Source organism: Microcaecilia unicolor, chromosome 3 (genome assembly GCF_901765095.1).
Source record: "Microcaecilia unicolor chromosome 3, aMicUni1.1, whole genome shotgun sequence".
Classification (NCBI taxonomy): domain Eukaryota; kingdom Metazoa; phylum Chordata; class Amphibia; order Gymnophiona; family Siphonopidae; genus Microcaecilia; species Microcaecilia unicolor.
The window spans coordinates 98,644,910-98,666,139 of NC_044033.1; positions in this window are offsets into that span (position 1 = coordinate 98,644,910).

The following is a 21,230-nucleotide window of genomic DNA, read 5'->3' on the forward strand; positions in this document are numbered from 1 at the left end:
ACTTTATTTTTTGTCTATTAGATTGTAAGCTCTTTGAGCAGGGACTGTCTTTCTTCTATGTTTGTGCAGCGCTGCGTACGCCTTGTAGCGCTATAGAAATGCTAAATAGTAGTAGTAGTGCTTCGAAGCTGCATGCTGAGATCCTATTATATAATAGCATCTGGGTACCCAGATTACTTTATAGAATACTCTGTATCAGTGTGCCTTAAATTTATGTGCAGGTCCCATTTTTGCAATAAGACCTAGCTACTAAAAACTGGAGTTAACAGTAAAATAACATCTTAACAGAAGTCCATGTTGATAACTTCTGCCCTGAGCATGTAAATGCAAGAGGGTATACATATGGTTGGAACATGGGAAACCCATGTAGGCGCTTACAGGGATATTGTAGGCACGTACATGGTTATTTATTTATTTATTTATTTATTTATTTAGGTCATTTATTAACACAAGTACATGGTTAACGTGTGTTAAAAATGTTAATGCGCCTATAACGCTGCTTAGTAAATTTGGCCCTCTGAATGAACAGTAATGAATGCACATCCCTATTGCAGAATATTGCACAAAACATGCAAACTTCCATGAGGTGGTAGCATGTATGTCTGCATACACTGTAGTTACAGTTGTGGTATATTATACTTTGTGGGTATGACCTTTACGACCCTCCCCCCCCACAACTACTGATCTCTGTAGTTACTGCTTTGCATTGTCCTGGTTACCAGGACTAGATCCACAAAAAGAATGTCAGCATTTGTTTTTGTTTTTTTAAAGTGATTTTAATTTAATTTTAATTCTGTCAAGGGTGGCCAAATCATAAATAAAAATTGCACGGCATAACTACTATATCTTATGGTGCCTAAAGGGAGATCCCCCCTCCCCCTACACCTTTAAAAGGAACTGGCTCCACTTTGCTATTTATTGCATTTTGAACTAATTTCTCCGAAGAACTAGGATGATATCTGAGATATTTACTTAACTGATTAGTATTTGAATGCTGGCTCTGAAACTATACAAGTTTTTCATGAATATTCATAAAAAATAATTAGCTTGCCTCCCGATTTAGAACCCAACAACAGTTCATTTCACTTTGATTTTTTTTTTTTTTTGGTGATAGATGAGTTAATTATATGCTGAGGTCTGGTTCTTCTGTACTTGGTGACTGAATAAACTGCTGCTGGTGACAAAGCCTTATTTTGTTGTTGTTGTTTTTGTCGTTGCATTTTCCAGTTTTTGATGTGCAGCTGCACAAACGAAGCATTTAGACACTGACTCCTCCATGGAAATATGACCACTTACCCCGGCTGAAGCTGGGACACCGAGCAGGGCCAGATGTATGTATAAAGCTAGATAAACTACAATTTAGGAACTCGCATAACAATGACCCTCAAGCTATTAAAATTAACTTCCCACTTAATCAAGGAAGGCTTCTTAAATGTTACAATTTAGGGGCCACATCAGGCTAGATTATATGGCACCTGAAAATTCCACACGGAAAAAATGTGCCTAGGCGTATTCTCTAAAGTATGCCTGCTTTATAGAATAGGCTTAAATTTCTGCGCTGTATAAAGAATATGCTGAGCGCCTCTCCACACAACCAAATTTAGTCGGCGTAAATTTACTTGGCGTAAATCCCAATGCCTAAATTAGGCATAGAGCGGGTGTATTCTATAACAACGCGCACAGATTTTTGAAACGTTCATGCCCCGCCCATGGCCCTGCCCATTTTCAACTATGTGATGTAGAATTTACGCGCACCATGTTACAGAATATGCTTAGGGGTATGTTTACTAAGGTGTGTTTGCATTTTTAATGTGCATGTAAATTTAAGACGAGTTAAACGCTAACACGCCTATACATTTCTATGGGTGCATTAGCGTTTAACATGTGTAAACCATTTATATGCGTTAAAAAAGCTAATGCACCTATAGCACTGCTTAGTAAACCTAGCCCTTAGCGAGTTGTGCATGTAAATCTTAATGCCAATTAATGCTAATAATTGCTTGTTAACATCCAATTGACACTACTGATTAGCTAGTTAACCAATTAAGTTACGCTCATTATTATAGAATATGCTTCAATATCCACATGGAAATTAAGGTGCAATATATGGAATCCAGCAGAAAATGCATAACCTAGCCCTGGCACCGAAGCTGACAGTGTAGTGACAAGTTTACCTTCCTACTATATCTGAATATGTAGCAACTACCTTGCCACGTGCTGGGATTTTTCAAGAGAGATTTGTGCGAACAGTCCATAGGTAGATGGTAAGTTGTAAGCAAAGGCCTCTGTAATGATACTTATTATTCTAACATTTCCAAAACTAAGAAAATATGTTATGGAATGTCATTAGAAAGACCAAATGAAACTACAGATGAATCAAACTCATGGCAGTCTCTAACCGGAATACAAAGGATTATTTTTTCAACCTCACACAAATTTTGGGCATAAGCAAAAATATCTACATTTTTGGAGTTTCCACCAGACCCCAAAGTAAACCAAAGAAGTACATGTAAATATTAGATGCAAGAGAAAGAGAGCTAAATCTCTTGCAGACACTTTTATTCACAGTATAAGGATACACCATCTAGATCTAACCATTTCTAGAGGTTGGCTATGAATTTCACCCAAAGAAGACCAACACTGCCATCTAGTGGACCTTTCTCCTCTCCTTCACTGTGGCTGTTTTTTTTTTTTTTTTAAAGGTTTTTATCCCATCAAAGAAAAACTGGCTCTTGGAAAACAACCAACTCTGTTGGAACTCGGAGATAATAATCAGTTTCTCTGGGCTTGTGAAATTGGCTCATTAAGCGTCCTTTTTAACAGAAAATATTGGAAGCGATTAAGCCTGCTTTACTGAGTGGGCATGAAATGGCTAACCTTTGGCCACCCACAGCTCTTAGGTGCCTGGCGCCGTTTTATGCATGCAGCGTAATGTCTTTACTTGAAGTGCTGTTTATTCATCACCTGCTTATTTATCTCTTTGCATTTGGCAGACACATCGATCAATGTTAAACTGTAACACAAGGTTATTTTTCTTTTACATAACAGTATAGGCCTAAGGTAGTGGCATATTAAAAGTAATAACTTTCTAACTTGTAGCACAAGATGACAGCACTATTTTTGAGCTGCATATTTTGCAAATGGAGATACCTAATATTATTGTTTTTAAAGTATGAATACTCCTCCAAGGTTAAAAGGCTTCCAGTCTTCATTCCATTGCTGTCAGGCCTTGTAATTCCAAAGAACTCCCTAGTAACTAAACATTTGAAAGTAAATTCTCTTCCTACCTTATCTTTGTGCCTTTTGGTACTGATAAAGCAAATATTGAGTATATTTTATGGATATCACTCCACACCTAACCTGATTTGTCTTTTGATACTTCTCATCCATCAGATAAACAACATGATTTCCAGGCTCTTTTTCCCTTTGTTTGGGGCAAAATTTTGAGCAAGAAGCCTAGAAGAGCACAGGCTGTTGCCAATTTGCAGTCAGCTGTATATTATCCTGTCCTTGGCATGATTGTCAACTATATAGCAGTAGTCACACTCCGTCTTAAGTGTCTTTTGTTTAGATATAACACCACCCTGCATATAGGCACAGCAGCCTAGCTACATCAGCCAGCAATACTTATTATATTCTTGAAATACAAGAAAAGAAAGAAAATAAAAAACATCGATAACATGAAACTTATTTCTCCAAAATCAGCATTTTTTTTCCTTTCTGTTTTTGCTTTTGCGTTTTAGTATTCTCTTGCTTTCAGACACTGCCCAGCTTTGATAGACTTCCTGTCTTGGCATAAAGCCAGGCAAGCTTTCTCTGTACAAATAGGTTTTCTCTTTATTTCCCCAGTTCAGCCTAAAAATGCCTCCAGACAGAAGAATGTCAGATCTTCTTAGTGTTGAATTTCAAAGTGGTCCTTGGAATTCATTCTTCCCCTTGATCTTGCCTTTGGATTTCAGCTCGGACTAGTGTGTAGCTTCTAAATATAAGCCACAGACAGTTGCTGTCTAATGAAATGCTTTGATAGGCTCTTAAGTGAATAGGAACTAAGAATGTGATTTTTCCCAAAACTGGTGCTTAGCAAAATTATGGCCAAAAGGAATTTGGCAAGTTTGACAAATAAACATTAATCACATTTTTCTGTTAAAAATATGTAGCTCGAAGGCCCTGGGTATAAGAGGAAAACCACGTGAAGCCTCCAAATTCAGGTTTTTAGATTGGTCTCTACTGTGATTCCAATAATACAGTGACAACATTATTTTACAATATGCACAAATCTCATTATCTAATTTTCTGTGTTGATGTTATTTGGAATTGGGCAGCAGAAATACACTGAGATTAGGAAGTAAAAATTACTTGCCTACATTCCACTCACCATCATATCTTGTTTCAATATGATCCAGTTTATTTATATATATAATACATAACATAGCTCATCCTCATGGGAATCAAGGGAGGAAAAGAATAACTAGTATAAAATAAAAAGAATCAAACAAACAAAAAAAAACCCCAATCCATTCCCTCTTCCAGCAATCATTGATTTCTGTAGTTTTTACTGGACCTTGTAGTTAGGTGGTTGTGAATGGTTTTTTATATATGGTCTACCAAAGAAGAGAAACACTACTACCATAAAATAGGAAATTAAAAAAAAAGGGAATAAACACACAGATCTTGATAATATTAAAACCAATAATATTGTAGTAAATGATCTCCCTATGAATTTTCCCCTCCAAAATCCTAATAAACAGATACAGGGCAATTCGATAAGTTGTTGCCTAAAGGTACATACCACCTAGGGCATCAAAGGAGCCATTAATAGACAGGCACTTATGTGGACGAGGCGCTATTTTATGAGGTTCAGGCTCTAATGTAACTTCCTGTTTCTGGGCCAGGTACAGTCAGCAGCAACCTGCACAGGGTAATGTCTCTGAGCCAGCCTGCCATTGATGCCACAGCTGCTGTTCAGTACCGGAAAAGCGTCAGACCTGGCACACGAACAGGAGTCCAGGTAATTGAGGGGCCCTTTCACTAAGCAGCAGTAAGCCCGCTGCGGGCTTACTGCATGCCAAACAGGAACTACTGCCAAGCTACCACAGCAGGCCAGTGGTAGTTTCCACCCCCAGCACCGGTGTTTACCTATGAGGAAAGGCTTGGAGAAAAGGCGGCTGAGGGGAGATATGATAGAGGTCTATAAAATAATGAGTGGAGTTGAACGGGTAGATGTGAAGCGTCTGTTCACGCTTTCCAAAAATGCTAGGACTAAGGGGCATGTGATGAAGCTACAATGTAGTAAATTTAAAACGAATCGGAGAAATTTTTCTTCACTCAACGTGTAATTAAACTCTGGAATTCATTGCCAGAGAATGTGATAAAGGCGGTTAGCTTATTTAAAAAAGGTTTGGACGGCTTCCTAAAGGAAATGTCCATAGACCTTTATTAAATGGACTTGGGGAAAATCCACAATTTCTGGGATAAGCAGTATAAAATATTTTGTACTTTTTTGGGATCTTGCCAGGTATTTGTGACCCTCAATGGGTGTCGGTAAGTGCTCCCGGCTGAAATGGCCGCACGATAAGTGGTTCACTTACCAGCATTATATCGAGCAAAAAAGGTGCCGGTACTCAAATGCTAGGCCTCCCTTCAGGGGTGGTGTGATCATTAAGGACCTACCCCACAATAGCCAGGCCCCCTGCAACCAGTCACAGAATCTATGCCAAGACAGAATTGGTGTGTACAGCCTGAGCTCTTTCATTAAAACTTGGGGTCTGTGGGACAATTTTAGCAGACAATGGAAAAGGTGCCGGTACTCAGTACCCCCAAGTACCCCCTCAAAAAAAGCCCTGCTTACCACAAGCTCATTTCTGTTTGTATATTTTTAAAAAAAAGCCTTTTACCTGCTGTGGAAAAAGGGGTCTCAGCATGCATCAAAAACAAGCTGACTCTAGCGCAGGCCCCCCTTTTACCGCAGCTTAGTAAACGGAACCCCTGAGTGAGCCAATGTTAATCGCGATTAAATCTTTTGATGTATGTTAAAATTGTGATGCTTTGATTTTGTTACTAAAGCATTAAGGTGTCCTTTTACTAAGCTGCGATAAGCACTAACTTGTGCTTACCACAACTTAAAATGCCATACCATGGGTCATCCTGCTGTAATTTTGGTGTCGGCATGTGCTTGTCCACATGTCAAAAAATAGATTTTATTTTTTAGCGCTGGGGGTGGGTCAGATGGGGTGGAGAGTAGGTATGTTCTGTACTAATCGGCTAGTGCAGCTACATTTCCATTCGATAACTGATTAGAGTTTGAGCCCTTACCGCCTACATGATAGGGGCTCATGCACTAATGGCTATGCGCTAATTGCAAACTTTAAAAAATAGAAAAAATATCCATTTTACCATGTGGAAAAAATAGCTTTAGCAAATGGGAATGACCTATGTAAGCATACGGTAAGGCCACTTTTTACCACAGTTTGGTAAAAGGGCCTCTAAAGCTCTAATGGTCATTAATTCTCCTTTCTTCCTCAAAATGTACCACCTGTTCCTCTGATCCCATTCCCACCCACCTTCTTAATGCCATCTCACCTGCTCTTATTCCTTTTATCTGTCACATTCTCAACCTCTCACTTTCCACTGTAACTGTCCCTACTGCCTTTAAACATGCTGTGGTCACTACCTCTCCTTAAGAAGCCTTCACTCGACCCTACTTGTCCCTCTAATTACCGACCCATCTCCCTCCTCCCTTTTCTCTCCAAATTACTTGAGCATGCTGTTCACTGCCGCTGCCTTGATTTTCTCTCCTCACATGCTATTCTTGACCCACTACAATCTGGTTTTCGCCCTCTCCACTCAACCGAAACTGCTACTTACTAAAGTCTCCAATGACCTATTACTGGCTAAATCCAGAGGTCTCTATTCCATCCTCATTCTTCTTGATCTTTCTGCTGCTTTTGACACTGTCGATCACAGCATACTCCTTGATATCCTGTCCTCACTTGGATTCCAGGGCTCTGTCCTTTCCTGGTTCTCTTCCTACCTCTCCCTCCGCACCTTTAGTGTTCACTATGGTGGATCCTCTTCTACTTCTATCCCTCTGCCTGTCGGCATACCTCAGGGTTCTGTTCTTGGTCCCCTCCTCTTTTCTATCTACACTTCTTCCCTTGGTTCATTAATCTCATCCCATGGCTTTTCCTACCATCTCTATGCTGATGACTCCCAAATCTATCTTTCTACCCCTGATATCTCACCTTGCATCCAAACCAAAGTTTCAGCGTGCTTGTCTGACATTGCTATCTGGATGTCTCAATGCCACCTGAAATTAAACATGACCAAAACCGAACTTCTCATTTTTCCCCCCAAACCCACCTCCTCACTCCCCCCGTTTTCTATTTCTGTTGATGGCTCTCTCATTCTCCCTGTCTCCTCGGCTCGAAACCTTGGGGTCATCTTTGACTCTTCTCTCTCCTTCTCTGCTCACATCCAGCAGACCGCCAAGACCTGTCGTTTCTTTCTTTACAACATCCGTAAAATCCGCCCCTTTCTTTCCGAGCACTCTACCAAAACCCTCATCCACACCCTTGTCACCTCTCGTTTAGACTACTGCAATCTGCTTCTTGCTGGCCTCCCACTTAGTCACCTCTCCCCTCTCCAATCGGTTCAAAACTCTGCTGCCCGTCTCGTCTTCCGCCAGGGTCGCTTTACTCATACTACCCAGTCTCCTCAAGTCGCTTCACTGGCTCCCTATCCATTTTCGCATCCTGTTCAAACTTCTTCTACTAACCTATAAATGTACTCACTCTGCTGCTCCCCAGTATCTCTCCACACTCGTCCTTCCCTACACCCCTTCCCGTGCACTCCGCTCCATGGATAAATCCTTCTTATCTGTTCCCTTCTCCACTACTGCCAACTCCAGACTTCGCGCCTTCTGTCTCGCTGCACCCTACGCCTGGAATAAACTTCCTGAGCCCCTACGTCTTGCCCCATCCTTGGTCACCTTTAAATCTAGACTGAAAGCCCACCTCTTTAACATTGCTTTTGACTCGTAACCACTTGTAACCACCTGCCTCCACCTACCCTCCTCCTTCCTGTACACAATAATTGATTTGATTTGCTTACTTTATTTATTTTTTTGTCTATTAGATTGTAAGCTCTTTGAGCAGGGACTGTCTTTCTTCTATGTTTGTGCAGCGCTGCGTATGCCTTGTAGCGCTATAGAAATGCTAAATAGTAGTAGTAGTAATTGAAAACATGGAAATTGGCCATTCCATTACGTTCTTCACACTATTCCAGGACAAGTAGGTATTTATGTCTATCGACCAGCAGGTGGAGATAGAAAATTCAGAACTGAGCACTACTACCTAGCCACGTGCTAGCCACCCAGTTCCTCAGTATCTTCTATCTCCAGCAGGTGGATGGACATACTTTGTTTCTCTCTGTGTTCCAGTTGGTTTCTCCTGGTCTGGTTGGTGACTGGTTCCCAGTTGTCACACCTGGGGAAATGTAGACATACCTGGTAGTGCTGGGTCCCTGTCTTGCTCCCGCCTGGAGACTTTCTTCCCTTTATTTCCCTCCTGAGCCTCTCTTGTGGCAGTGTCTGTGCAGCAACCCCCCCCCCCCCAAAAAAAAAAGAGAGAGCCACGTTTCTTCTGGCCGTATCAGAACGGCTCCAGTCCAGCGGTGTCAGTTCCGGCTGGGGAGGTGAGGAGGTTGGAGAGTTTGGAGGGTGCACACTCTGTTTCAGGATCCAGGTGGTGAGTTGGGGATCTGTTAGCGGGCCGTGGTAATGGTTGTGTGGTTCCTGCAGCGCACCTTTTTTTCTATTAAACACTAGCACCAATGTAAAATAAAAAAATAAGAAGAGGGAGCAAGTTAGCGGTCTTGCAGTGCGCTCTTGTGAGTCGGGCCTCTGACCGGGTGTTTTTTGGTGCGGCAGCGGCATGTTGGTCCCCGCTGAGGTGGTGAAGCGCTGCTCCTCCTGTGGAGGTAGATGCTCCTCCTTGGGCTGCTGCACGGTGTGCAGACCGGTGTCTCCAAGTGGAGGAGGAGATCCTGGTTGCCTTTCTCTGGGGATAATGGGCCTGGATCAGCGCTCTGGGTTCCCGGGGGGATCTCTTTGCGACTCCTCTCTGGTGGAGGTGGGAACTTCAGCCATTTTGTCCTCCGCGGTCAGGGAACGTGCTCTGCTGGTGGCAGAGAAAGGGGCAGTCGCAGCAGGGGGCTTACCTGATCAGGGTATGCCTTTTTCCCCTTAATTTGTCTTGTTAATGCATCAGGCATTTTTATTGAAGCAGGGGGGCACTGCTTTGCCTACTCCGGGGGCACGGGGGGGGGGGTGGGTGCGGAATTGGACTCAACCCCTCCTCCTCCCAAGAGACTTCGGCCTATCCTGTTGGACGACCCTTTGGAGGGTTGTTCACCCGTTTCTCCTCGGTCAGACATGGAGTCTGCTTCATCGGGGGGGGGGGGGAGCCCTTCGGTCCTAGAGCCTTTAGTGGAGGTAGAGCTCCCCCCAGGAGATGGGGATGACCTTCGGGTGCTCCGGCTTTTTCAAAAAGATGAGTTGGGTGCGTTGATTTCGGAGTCCTTATCGGCTCTCTCCATATCTGAACCTGGGGGGGATTCTCCAGGTTCCCAGCAGTCTGGTCCCATGCTGGGGCTTAGGGGTCCCTCTAAGGCGTTCCCGATACATCCAGATATTCAGGATTTAATCTCTGCAGAGTGGAATACCCCCAAGGCGGGTCTGCGAGTGGGGAGAACCATGGCCTATCTCTACCCTTTGGTTCCAAAGGAAAGGGAGAAGTTGGGCTTTCCTAAGGTGGATTCTTTGGGGACAGCGGTCACCAAGGAAACGACCTTGCCTTTTGAGGTAATTTGTATGTCAGTGCAAGCTAATTGTGTTTATATATATATATATATATATATATATATATATATATATATATATATATATTTTTTTTTTTTTTTTAACTATTTTGAAAGTGGTTATGTCATGGGTGAGGAATGGGCATGTATGCATTATCCGGTTAATGTGTTCATATTAGCATATTCTAACCGGATAACACAGGGTTAACATGGGGGCATTTAGCATCTCCTAATTAGGAAGTGGTAAGTGCTCCTGCATTAATTTTTTGCAAGTTCTGTGTGCTAATGGAAAATTTAGACTCTGTTTACTAAGGGGCCCTTTCACAAAGGCGCACTGAAAAATGACCTGCGGTACTGTAGCCACGTGTTTTGGGCGTGCGCAGAATCATTTTTCAGCGTACCTGTAAAAAATGCCTTTTTAAAATTTTTGCCAAAAATGGACGTGCAGCAAAATGAAAATTGCCAAGCGTCCATTTCGGGTCTGAGACTTTACCGCCAGCCATTGACCTAGCAGTAAAGTCTCACGTGGTAACTGGGCGGTAATGACCTACATGCATCAAATGCCACTTGGTGCGCGCTCAATATGCGCATCCGAAAATAATATCGGACGTGCCAAAAATGAAAATACTGAAAGAGCCATGCGGTAGCTGGCAGTAAGTCCATTTTGGTGTGCATTGGGTGTGCGTAGGCACTTACACAGCTTAGTAAAAAGGCCCCTAAGCTGCACTGTAAGCGCACTTTTTAAAACACGCTAAAAATGAGCACATGCTAACGACAGAGACGCATTTTATTCCTATAGGGGTCTATAGTATTAGTGCATACTAAAAAGTTTGCGCACCTACATTGCGGCTTAGTAAACAGGGCCCTTCATCACGAGACCTGAAAAAAAAAAACCCCACATACTGGCACCTTAAATATGGACATAGTGCATGGGAAAGTCCCACATTAAAACAAGCTAAGCCCATATTTTATTGTATTTCAGTAAAAGAGCCCCAATATGTGACATATTGCATGAGAGAGAGAGAGAGAGTAAAGACGTAAATATAAGGACAAGTTGGTTTAGATTTATCATTTTTAGGATATGGTATGTTGCAGAAGAGGAGCATCTAGGAATGTTAGGGTGCACCAAAGTGTTTTTCAAATGTGATTGCTGCGATTGCCTGCAGAAAAGTCTGCACTAGCCTTGAAAAGTAACTTCAGCCTGGGAAACTTTAGCCTATGTTTACAAATAGAATAAAGTTGTCTAAATTTTTCAAGATGTAATTGATAAAATTACCAATCAAAGACCAGACAATCCCTCGAAGGGACAGACCCATTATTTGAAGAAGAAAATGTCAAGGAAGATAACAGTGGTAGTCTGTAGCAGCAAAATGGAAAAAGAGGCTGGTGGCACCTTATAGATCGACCAATTTATTGAGGCATGAGCTTTCAAAAGCAAGAGTCCTCATCTAATGAAGTGGACTCTGGTCCTGGAAAGCTTATGTCTCAATAAATTGGTCGATCTATAAGATGCCAGTTAGGTATTTTAAATGAAGAGGATGTATAAAGGTGAAAAAAAAATCAAGCATACTAGTAGGACTTTTTATTAAACCATAGTAAAGTTTTGCTGTTAAGGTGCATATGTTAAGAGCAGAACCTCCATGGGTATTGTATTATTTAAAGAAGCCATTCCTGGAATATGGGGAGAACCTGTCACAATGTTAATATGTTTTATCCTGGCTAGGACAGATAAGGCAGAAGCAGTTAACTATACCAGCTTTGCAGTTAATGCCTCTTCTGCTTCAGGGAATTAACACCTGTTAACTATTGGGCCTTTTTACTGAGCTGCTGTAAAAATGGCTTTTGAGCACTTACCACCCCCATTTTGCAGGTGGTAAGGGCTCCTGCGTTATCCTTGTGCTAACCAGTGGTAATATAGATGCCTATTCTCTGCCCTCCAGAATAACAAAGAACAGTGGAGGAGAAACAAAAACACACTCTGTGCGATAAAGGCATCACAAAATCCTTTATTATAGGTGGAATTAGACTCGACACGGGCCGTGTTTCGGCCTTCCGGCCTGCTTCAGGATTCTAAATAGATTTGCAAAAGATGACGTCTATGAAGTCTGTTAAGTGTATGCACCAGAAAAAAAACCATGTCAAGTTTAATGCCATTTGCAATAAAGGATTTTGTGATGCTTTTATCACACAGAGTGTGTTTTTCTGTCTCCTCTACTGTTCTTTGTTGTCCTGATCTGAGATCTGGGGTGGCCTGTTGTTTCCTTTCCTTTTTATTCTTTTTACTCTCCACCTCTGACATGACCCATCAAAAAAAAAAAAAAAATAAAAAGCAAAAAAACATTTAGTGCATGGTTAGTGTGTGCAGACTTCAGAGTTTCTCCAGGATGCCTCAGCATGTCCCATGGTTCTCCATTTTTTGCTGCGTTAGGTGGCAATTAGCATGTGAGCCCCTACCGCCAACTTTTGTAGGTGGTAAGAGCTCAAATTCTAATTGGTTAGTGTGTTGCAATGTAGCTACACTAACCAATTAGTGCAGAACCCGCCCACTCTCTGCTCCCAGACCCACCCTCAGCACTGAAACATAAATTTTATTTTTTAGCGCATCCCAAAAATTACAGCATGACACCTGAGTATGACCTGCAGTAAGGCATATTTTGCTGTGGTAAGCTTGTGTTAGTGCTTACCATAACTTAGTAAAAAGACCCCTAAAAATACAAAGATTTGGGCAAAGAGAGATCAACAGCAGCAATAGGGTTTGAAAATTTATAATTAGATATGAGTTTAAAAAATGATAAAAAATCAATAACTAAGTGGTCTTTTTACTAAGATACGGTAAACACTAATGCATGCTTACCGCAACAAAAAAGGCTTAATGCGGGGCATGCTCAGGTGTTCCCTGGTAAGTTTTGCATGTGCATGAGATACCCACATGATAAAATATAGAATTTATTTTTAGCGCTGGGGCGGTCTGGGGGCAAACAGTAGGTGTACGCTATGCTAATTGGTTAACCTGAAATCCTAAGAAGCTAGACTCTGCATGCAGCACACTACCAGGAAAATAGAAAGAAACATGTTAACTCCTATACAGTGCAAAATAAGACAGATGTAACTTCTCAAATTGGACATATTCCAAACACTAAAATGAAAATAAAAGTATTTTTCTACTTTTGTTGTCTGGTGACTTTGTTTTTCTAATCATGTTGGTCCCAGTATCTGATTCTGCTGCTATCTGTTCTCTTAACTCCGTTTCCAGGGCTTCCTGTCCATTTATTTCTTTACTTTCTTCCTTTCTTCCTTTCTTCTTCTTCATTTCTTGCCCTACACCCATAAGTAAAAACTGGGTCCTCCGCAGACTTGACTGGAAGAGTTAGAGTGGATCCAGCTTCTGCCTATTTTCTCCATCCATGTACAGTTTTTCTCCTCTTATCCCTTTTTCTCATCTCTATCCATATGCATCATCTTCTTTTCTCTTCCTTTCCATCCATCTATGTCCAGCATTTCTCCTCTCTCCCATCCCTTGCATCCATGTCCGGCATTTTTCCCCACCCCTCCATCTATGTGTATCTCCTTCCTCTCTCTTCCCTCCCTTCCATCCATGTGTATCTCCTTCCCTGCCCTCCCCTTCCTTCCTTCCATCCATGTCTACCAATTCTCTTTTGTCCCCTGCCTTCCTCTCCATCCCTCCATGTCCAGCAATTCTCCTCTCTCCCCCTTCTCTCTTCTCCATCTATGTGCAGCGATTCTCCTCTCTCCCCTGCTCTCTTTCATCCTTGTTCAGTAATTTTCCTCTCTCCCCTGCCCTCCTCTCCATTCATCCATCTATGTCCAGAAATTCTCCTCTCTCCCCTGTTTTCCTCTCCATCCATGTCCAGGTGAAGATGTGATTCCATGTGCCCCAATGAATGGAGAGTTTAATTTTACTTCCAATATTTATAACACCAGGCTTCCCAAGGCAGATTACAACAACAGTTAAGATGAACCCATCAAGAAACAGGATAACCTCACTAAAATTTTGCCATCTGTATTGTATAAGACAGTGTAGAAAAATGAGCACAAAATACAGAGTTTATAAGTGCTGTTTCTTTATATCTACATATGAGAAGCTTTCAAATAAATTAAAAAGCTGTCCAAAAAGTAAAAAACAAAAACAAAAAACTTACCTTTGAAGGCACTGCCTAACCAACTGGAACAGCTTTAAACTTTTTGCTATTGTTTTCAATAGCGTTTGCTATTGAAATGGGTGAACCAGTGTGATAGGGTCACCCCATCTCCCGCTTTTTCTAACCTTCACTCCAGCATGTGTCTCTCCTGCGCCCCCACCCCCTGTGCCCAAGTCAGGTGATCATTTGCTCCCTCCCCATGTCTCTCTCTCTCTGTCCTGTGCCCTCCCCCCCCTTGCCAGCATCAGGTAAACATTTCTCCATGCATCCCCCCCCATGTACATTTCAAAGCAATTTTCCCTTACTGAGCACTAACAGCAGCAGCGTTCCACATTCAGCTGCCTGCCCTGCGTCGGCTCAGAAGTCGTCCTTTCTCTCTGCTGCGCCCCACCCCCTTCGCTGTAACTTCCTGTTTCCGCAGGGGAGTGGCAGAGATTAAGAAAGACTCCTGGGCCGATACAGGACAGGCAGTTGAATGTGGAATGCTGCCTCTGTTAGTGCTCCGAAGGGGAAATCATATTGGAACAGGTATGGGGGGGGGGATCTGGGTTGGGGAGAGAAGCTCAGGACAGCTACCGTTGGTGGCAGAGGCAGCGGTGAGAGAGAGAGCAGAAGCAGCAGCTCAAAGTCAGGACAGCTGCAGGTGAAAAAAGGTGCCGACCCCTGACTGGAGTTAACAGTAGAATAATATGTCTCAGCGGTAGTCCATGTTGATAATTTTCCCCTTGATTGATAGCCCAAGTTGATAACTATACCCCATAAGCTGGAACTCCTTCTCCTATTGGGCCATTTTTGGGGGGCAGGGGGCTTATTTCTCTGGAACTACTAGTCCGATTTGGTCCATTTTAAAACTCAATCAGGTCAATATTCAAAGTGATTTAATTGACTAAAAGAGGATCCTGGCTGGTTAAATCACTTATGCGGGGCTGTCCGCTGATATTCAATGGCACTTAACCAGTTACTGTCGCTGAATATCAGAACTAACTGCTAAAATGAAAACTGGCTATTTTGAGGGTAGTCTGGGGGGGTGGAACGGCACTTACGTGGTTAATTGCCGTTAAATACTCCAGGACATACCCTCCCTACCTCGGACAGTTTGAAAATACTCAGTGTCACACTCGATCGCAACCTTACCCTCGAGAGCCAAGTAAACTCTGTAACAAAGAAAATGTTCTATTCAATGTGGAAGCTCAAACGATTAAAACCTTTCTTCCCAAGAGCAACTTTTCAATACCTAATACAATCAATGGTCCTAAGCCATGCAGATTATTGCAATGGAATCTATGTGGGGTGCAAAGAACAACTCATAAAAAAAAACTCCAGCCCGCCCAAAATACAGCAGCCAGGCTGATATTCAGCAAAACACGCTTCGAAAGTGCCAAACCCCTCCGAGAAAAGTTGCATTGGCTCCCAATCAAAGAATGGATCATCTTCAAAATCTGCACCTTAGTCCACAAAATCATGTACGGCGTAGTCCCAGGATACATGACAGACCTTATAGACTTACCAATAAGAAACAAAGTCAGATCGTCAAGATCCTACCTAAATCTACACTACCCAAATTGCAAAGGACTGAAATACAAAACAACTTACACAGCCGGCTTCGCCTACATAAGCGCACAACTATGGAATGGGCTCCCAAAAGCTGTGAAAACAATCCACGACCACTTGAAATTCAGGAAATCACTAAAAACCTACCTCTTCAAAAAGGCCTACCCCAACGACCCCACTTAACCCTCTTCACCTACCAACACAGCATGACTATAATCAAACAGGACATCATGCAATCTTCATCCATTCCGACCCTCCACTTATACCTCATACGACCACTATACAACTTTGTATTTGTTATCCACCGACTGGGCAAACGCCTTTGACGGTACTATGTAAGCCACATTGAGCCTGCAAATAGGTGGAAAAATGTGGGGTACAAATGCAACAAATAAATAAATAAATTTCCAATATTCAGCACTGTTAACTGGATAAATTGGACTGCAGAAATCTCTGTCCTGTCTTTATTCAGTTTTACTTAGGACCTTATCTTTGAAGTATATGGATGTCTCAAAATACCCAAATGGACGTCCATGTGCTTAAAACATCCAAATCCTAATTTTGCAAAGGCAAAAAAGAGATGTCCAGCACTGCAGTATGCCCAAATAGTAAGGGGGCATTTTGGGGGCATATTTTGGGCAGGATTAGGGAGGGCCCAAAATCAGGATGTCCAACAGCGATTACCGAAATGGAGGAAACATCCAAGTCTAAAAAGAAGGACATCCTAAGCTAGACCTGTTTCAGTCATGTACAGGATACAAAAAGAAGCTCTGATTGAGCAGCTGACCACTGGAGGGATTAAGGCATGACACCTCCTTAATTCCCCAGTGGCTGCTGCCCCCTCCCTCTCCCCTAAAAGTGAAACTGAAAGGGGATACCAGGCTCTATGACAGCTTCAGGTATTATGGACATTCTTAGAAGCAGAAAGTAAGTTGAAGGAGTAGCCTAGTGGTTAGTGTAGTGGACTTTAAACCAAGGGGTCCAGGTTCAAATCCCCCTTTAGCTCTTTTTTTTTTTTTTGTTATTGTGAACCCTCCAGAAACAAATACCTACTGTACCTAAATATATGACACCTTCAAGCATAAAGGCTATTGAAGTGGTGTACATTTAGGTACACTAGGTATTTTTCTGTTCCTAGAGGGCTCATAATTTCAAAATAAAATAGTTCAAGTGGGATTTGAACTTGGGTCCCTTGGTTTAAAGACCATTGTACTAATCACTAGGCTGCCCTTCTGCTCTATAGCAATGTCTGTGTGTCCAGTTTCTCTAAGAATGCTGCCAGACATTCTTGTCCCTGCTTTTTTACCATTCATATGTTGGACATTCCAGTTTGTAAAATGGCTGTTCATGGAAAATACAGCGGTTGTTATGCTCAGATAGTCAATGCTAGGCCATTGAATATCTGGGTTTATGCATCTGGCTATCTTTTATGTGGGGCATTTTCAAAGGACGTCCAAGTCAGAATAGAGACATCCAGCTCATAGCATCCAAAATGGAAGTCCATCTCACATGTATTTTCCATGAACAGCCATTTTACAAACTGGAATGTCCAACATATGAATGGTAAAAAAGCAGGGACAAGAATGTCTGGTCCTGGAGGCACTCCACCTAGTCAGGTTCTCAGGATATCCACAATGAATATTCATGAGAGAGATTTGCATGCACTGCCTCCACTGCATGAAAATCTCTCTCATGAATATCCATTGTGGATATCCTGAAAACCTGATTAGCTGGGGTGCCTCCAGGACCAGGTTTGGGAACCACTGGCATAGCCAGTTAAGTGTTATATTCAGCACTTAACCGGCTACTGGGCACTGCATAAAAATAGGATTGACTTTTATGTGGTCCTAATTTATGCAGTTACCTTGCCTGGTTAACTGCTGAATATGGACTCTTAACAGGCTAAGTGCTGACTCTGCCCTGGACCCTCCCCCCCCCCCCCCCCCAAATAGCTGGTTGTGGGATAGTTATTAACCAGACATTTTCAGTGGCACTAACCAGTTAAATTCTGCTGGAAATGACTGGTTAGCCTTGAAGAGGCAATTTAACCAGCCAGTAGCCATTTCTGGATGGTTAAATTGCTTTGAATATTGACCCGTATATTTATAGGGTTTCCTTTCTGTTCACGTTTATTTGATATACCACATATCTTTAAAGAATCTAACCCCCATGTTTACTAAGCCATACTAATGGCTACGTTGCACTAATTCTGACACAGCCCATTCACTTTGAATGGGCTGTGTTGGCATTGCTGCCCAGCAGCCGCTACTGTAGCTTATTAAACAGGGGGGGGGGGGGGGGTAAGTGATTTATAATTGTAAATATAGGGGTAATATAAAGTTAACAAGACACATATAGTAGGGGTAGAGTTTCACAATTAGAAAATATATTGAAATAAAACCTGTATTACGATTAGGCTCACTATGGGGGTCTTTTACTAAGACGAGCTAGCGTCTTTAGCAAGTGCTAAAAATAGGCATGCACTAAACGCTAGAGACGCGCATAGGAATACATTGGCATCTCTAGTGTTTAGCGCACACCTATTTTTAACACATGCTAAAATGCTAGCATGCCTTAGTAAAAGACCCCTTATTTATTAATATATATATAGGTATAAGCTGTATAAACGTTTGAACAATAAATAAACATCATAGGCAAAAGGGAAACAAACAGAGCCTCAGCCATGTCACAGCATGTCAAAAATTTGGGCAAGGTTATTATCCAGTCTAGAAGTGGGCAGCAACTTACCACTGGGGGAAGGCCTGATTATTGTAAAAGGCTATTAAGGTGGATTTATATATCCTAATTTCAAGTCTAGGGAAAAGCTGCTGCAAATGGACAATGCTAATACATTGAAGCAAGAGCTTCTTGCTCAATTGAGATGGATTTTTTGGTGGGAAGGGGTTACTAACAGATTGTTTGGGGATGAACAGAGTGTTTGCTGATGAATATGATAAATGAGATGAGAAAACTAGATAGGGAAAAAGGTAGACCAGGGATCCTACAAGTTATAGGGAGCCAAGTTCTTCACAAAGAAGAAAGGTTATATTTCTTAGGCTCAAGGAATACTTTTGCTGAGGTGTTTTGGATGGTTTAGAGTTTTCTTAACTAGAAGATTTCAAGCCTTGATGTAAAGAGTTCTAATAGTCTGAGCTGGTAATTACAAAGGCCATCATGTGAATGCACAGGGATCTCTTATCTAGCAAAGAACAAGCTGCACTTATTTGCTTCAGGACAAAAAAAAAGATCTCCTAATATCTTTCATGATCTATAGGTCAAAGTTTAGATGCTTATCGAGAGGAATTCTAAGAGTCTTTAAGAAGGAGCAAAATACCACCTAATAGAGGGTGTAGATGGTAAAGAAAATGAAGATTGCCAAGGAAAAGAAATAGCATCAGTTTTTCCTGGAGCTCATTTTAATTTGTCCCAAGTCAGTCATTCTGCAAATTTATCTAACTTCATAGAAATACTAGAAATAAGTTTAGGGGAGCCTGCCTCTAAGCCCTAATTGAATTAACAGGGCCAAAAAGGCTAAGAAAATGTTGACTAGTAGGGAGTCAAGAATTGAACCCCGAGGATCACCTCAGGATAAGTTTAGTGGAATGAAGGTAGTCTCAGACCAGTAGATACAAAATGATGTCCCTTCAAGTGAGTGCTCTACCAGACATATAGGGGTCCTTTTACAAAGACGCTCTGAAAAATGGCTTGCGGTGGTATAGGCACAGGTTTTGGGCATGGTCTGATCCATTTTTTAGCGCGCCTGTAAAAAAGGCTGCTTTTTTTTTTTGCAGAAAATGGACATGTGGCAAAATCAAAATTGCCACGCGTCCATTTTGGGTCTGAGACCTTACTGCCAGCCATAGACCTAGCGGTAAAGAATCTGAGCGGTAATGACCTACACGCGTCAGATGCCACTTGGCACACGTCCGTTATGCGTGTCAGAAAATAAAAAATATTTTTCAGACGCGTGTAGCGGACACACGCCAAAATTGAAATTACCGCAAGGGCCACGCAGTAACCAGGCAGTAATTCCAATTTGGCACGCATTCAGTGTGCATTGGCACCTACGAGGCTTAGTAACAGGGGCCCATAGCTCTGCAAGCCACTGAAGAAGTATCATGTGATTAACAATATCAGAATCAGCAAAAAGGTCTAAAAAGATGGAGCACACCTCTTTTCCACTGTCAAGGTTTACTTTAATGTAGTCCAAATGGCCAAGAATGGTGCACTCTTTGGAGTGATGTGAGTGAAAACCTGTTTGCTTTGAATGTAAGACATTAGTTTTCTCAAGGAATTTTCCAAAGTTAGGAAGCAACAAGTTTCCCTGTCACTTTAGCAATGAATGGAAGGATAGAGATGGGAATGAAGTTTGAGGTAGAATGATTGCCTGCTTCCATTCAAGGTGTACATAACCATGTTTAAGGCTACAGGTAATAATGGAATGCGGGTAGGATAGAAGTGGGGTTTTGATTTGCTTTAATAAGTAGTAAGAAGGTCAGCAATAGAAAAAGAGGGTTTCATTGTTGTCAAAATGTTTGCTAATTCAAATGGGGGTAGGAAGGCTGAATTCTGATGCTGAGTTATAATGAGTTGGGGCAGTTGATAGAGATGGGATGGGGATGAATAGAACAACAATGGTGGGTCTGTTGAAGAAGGTGAAGCAATAAGAAAAGACTGGATATTATTAACTTTACTTTCAAAGTTGAAGGCAAACTGGTCTGCGGTCAGACTCGATTCAATAGGTTGAGATTTGTTGTTAGAGCATTTAAATGAGCTTAAATAATCTAATATTTATTTATATGGTAAAGATATCTGTTAATGATTTGTGTATTTGTGTGTGAAACTGTTTAAAACATTTTAAGTTATTGATTGTATTTATATGTTTGTTCATATTTTTAGCCCCAATATAAACAGATCATAGAAGTAGGAACTGAGATGTGCAGGTCAACGTGTCTTAAGTTTCATCAATATTTTAGAACAGAATCTACCAGTGTAGAGCCTGTTATGCAATACAGTAGAAATGGACGTTTGTGCACCAGATGGGTACAGCATAAACATCCATTTTAGAAATATAATTGTATATAATATTGCTGGTTCAAAGCCAACACATAACGGTTATCTTTGCGATGTTGAAACAACATCAGTTATTATCCCAACAATGTCAAAGTGTTTGGTAATTTGGCATGTGGGGGAACAAAAATCCACTGGAGGATTAAGGGTGCAATCCCCCCAGTTCCTCCAGTGGAGTGCTGCTCAATAACAGATGCTTCCCAAATCCTAAACACGTTTGATAGCGGTGTAATTCTTGATATCAATCTTTTAGAACCTAGACATTTAGAGGGGCATTTTCAATATGATGCCCAAGTCCAATTGTACACATCAAAATACAAACCAGAGACTCTTAACGTGGATACAAGAAATAGGTAGAAGGTGGACCCCACATTTAAGAAAATTTTTGAAAAAAACACTTTTATAATATATTTGGAGAGTTCTCAGAGTATTGACTCACCCAAACAAGATTATACACTCATGTCTTTAAATCTCTAAGGGTGGTTGAGCATCTCAATCATAGAACCTCTTCGTGGTTATTTAATTTTCTTTTCGTATACCAATCCTTCACAAAACCACACTATAGTGCTCTAATCATATAATAGTGAATAAATC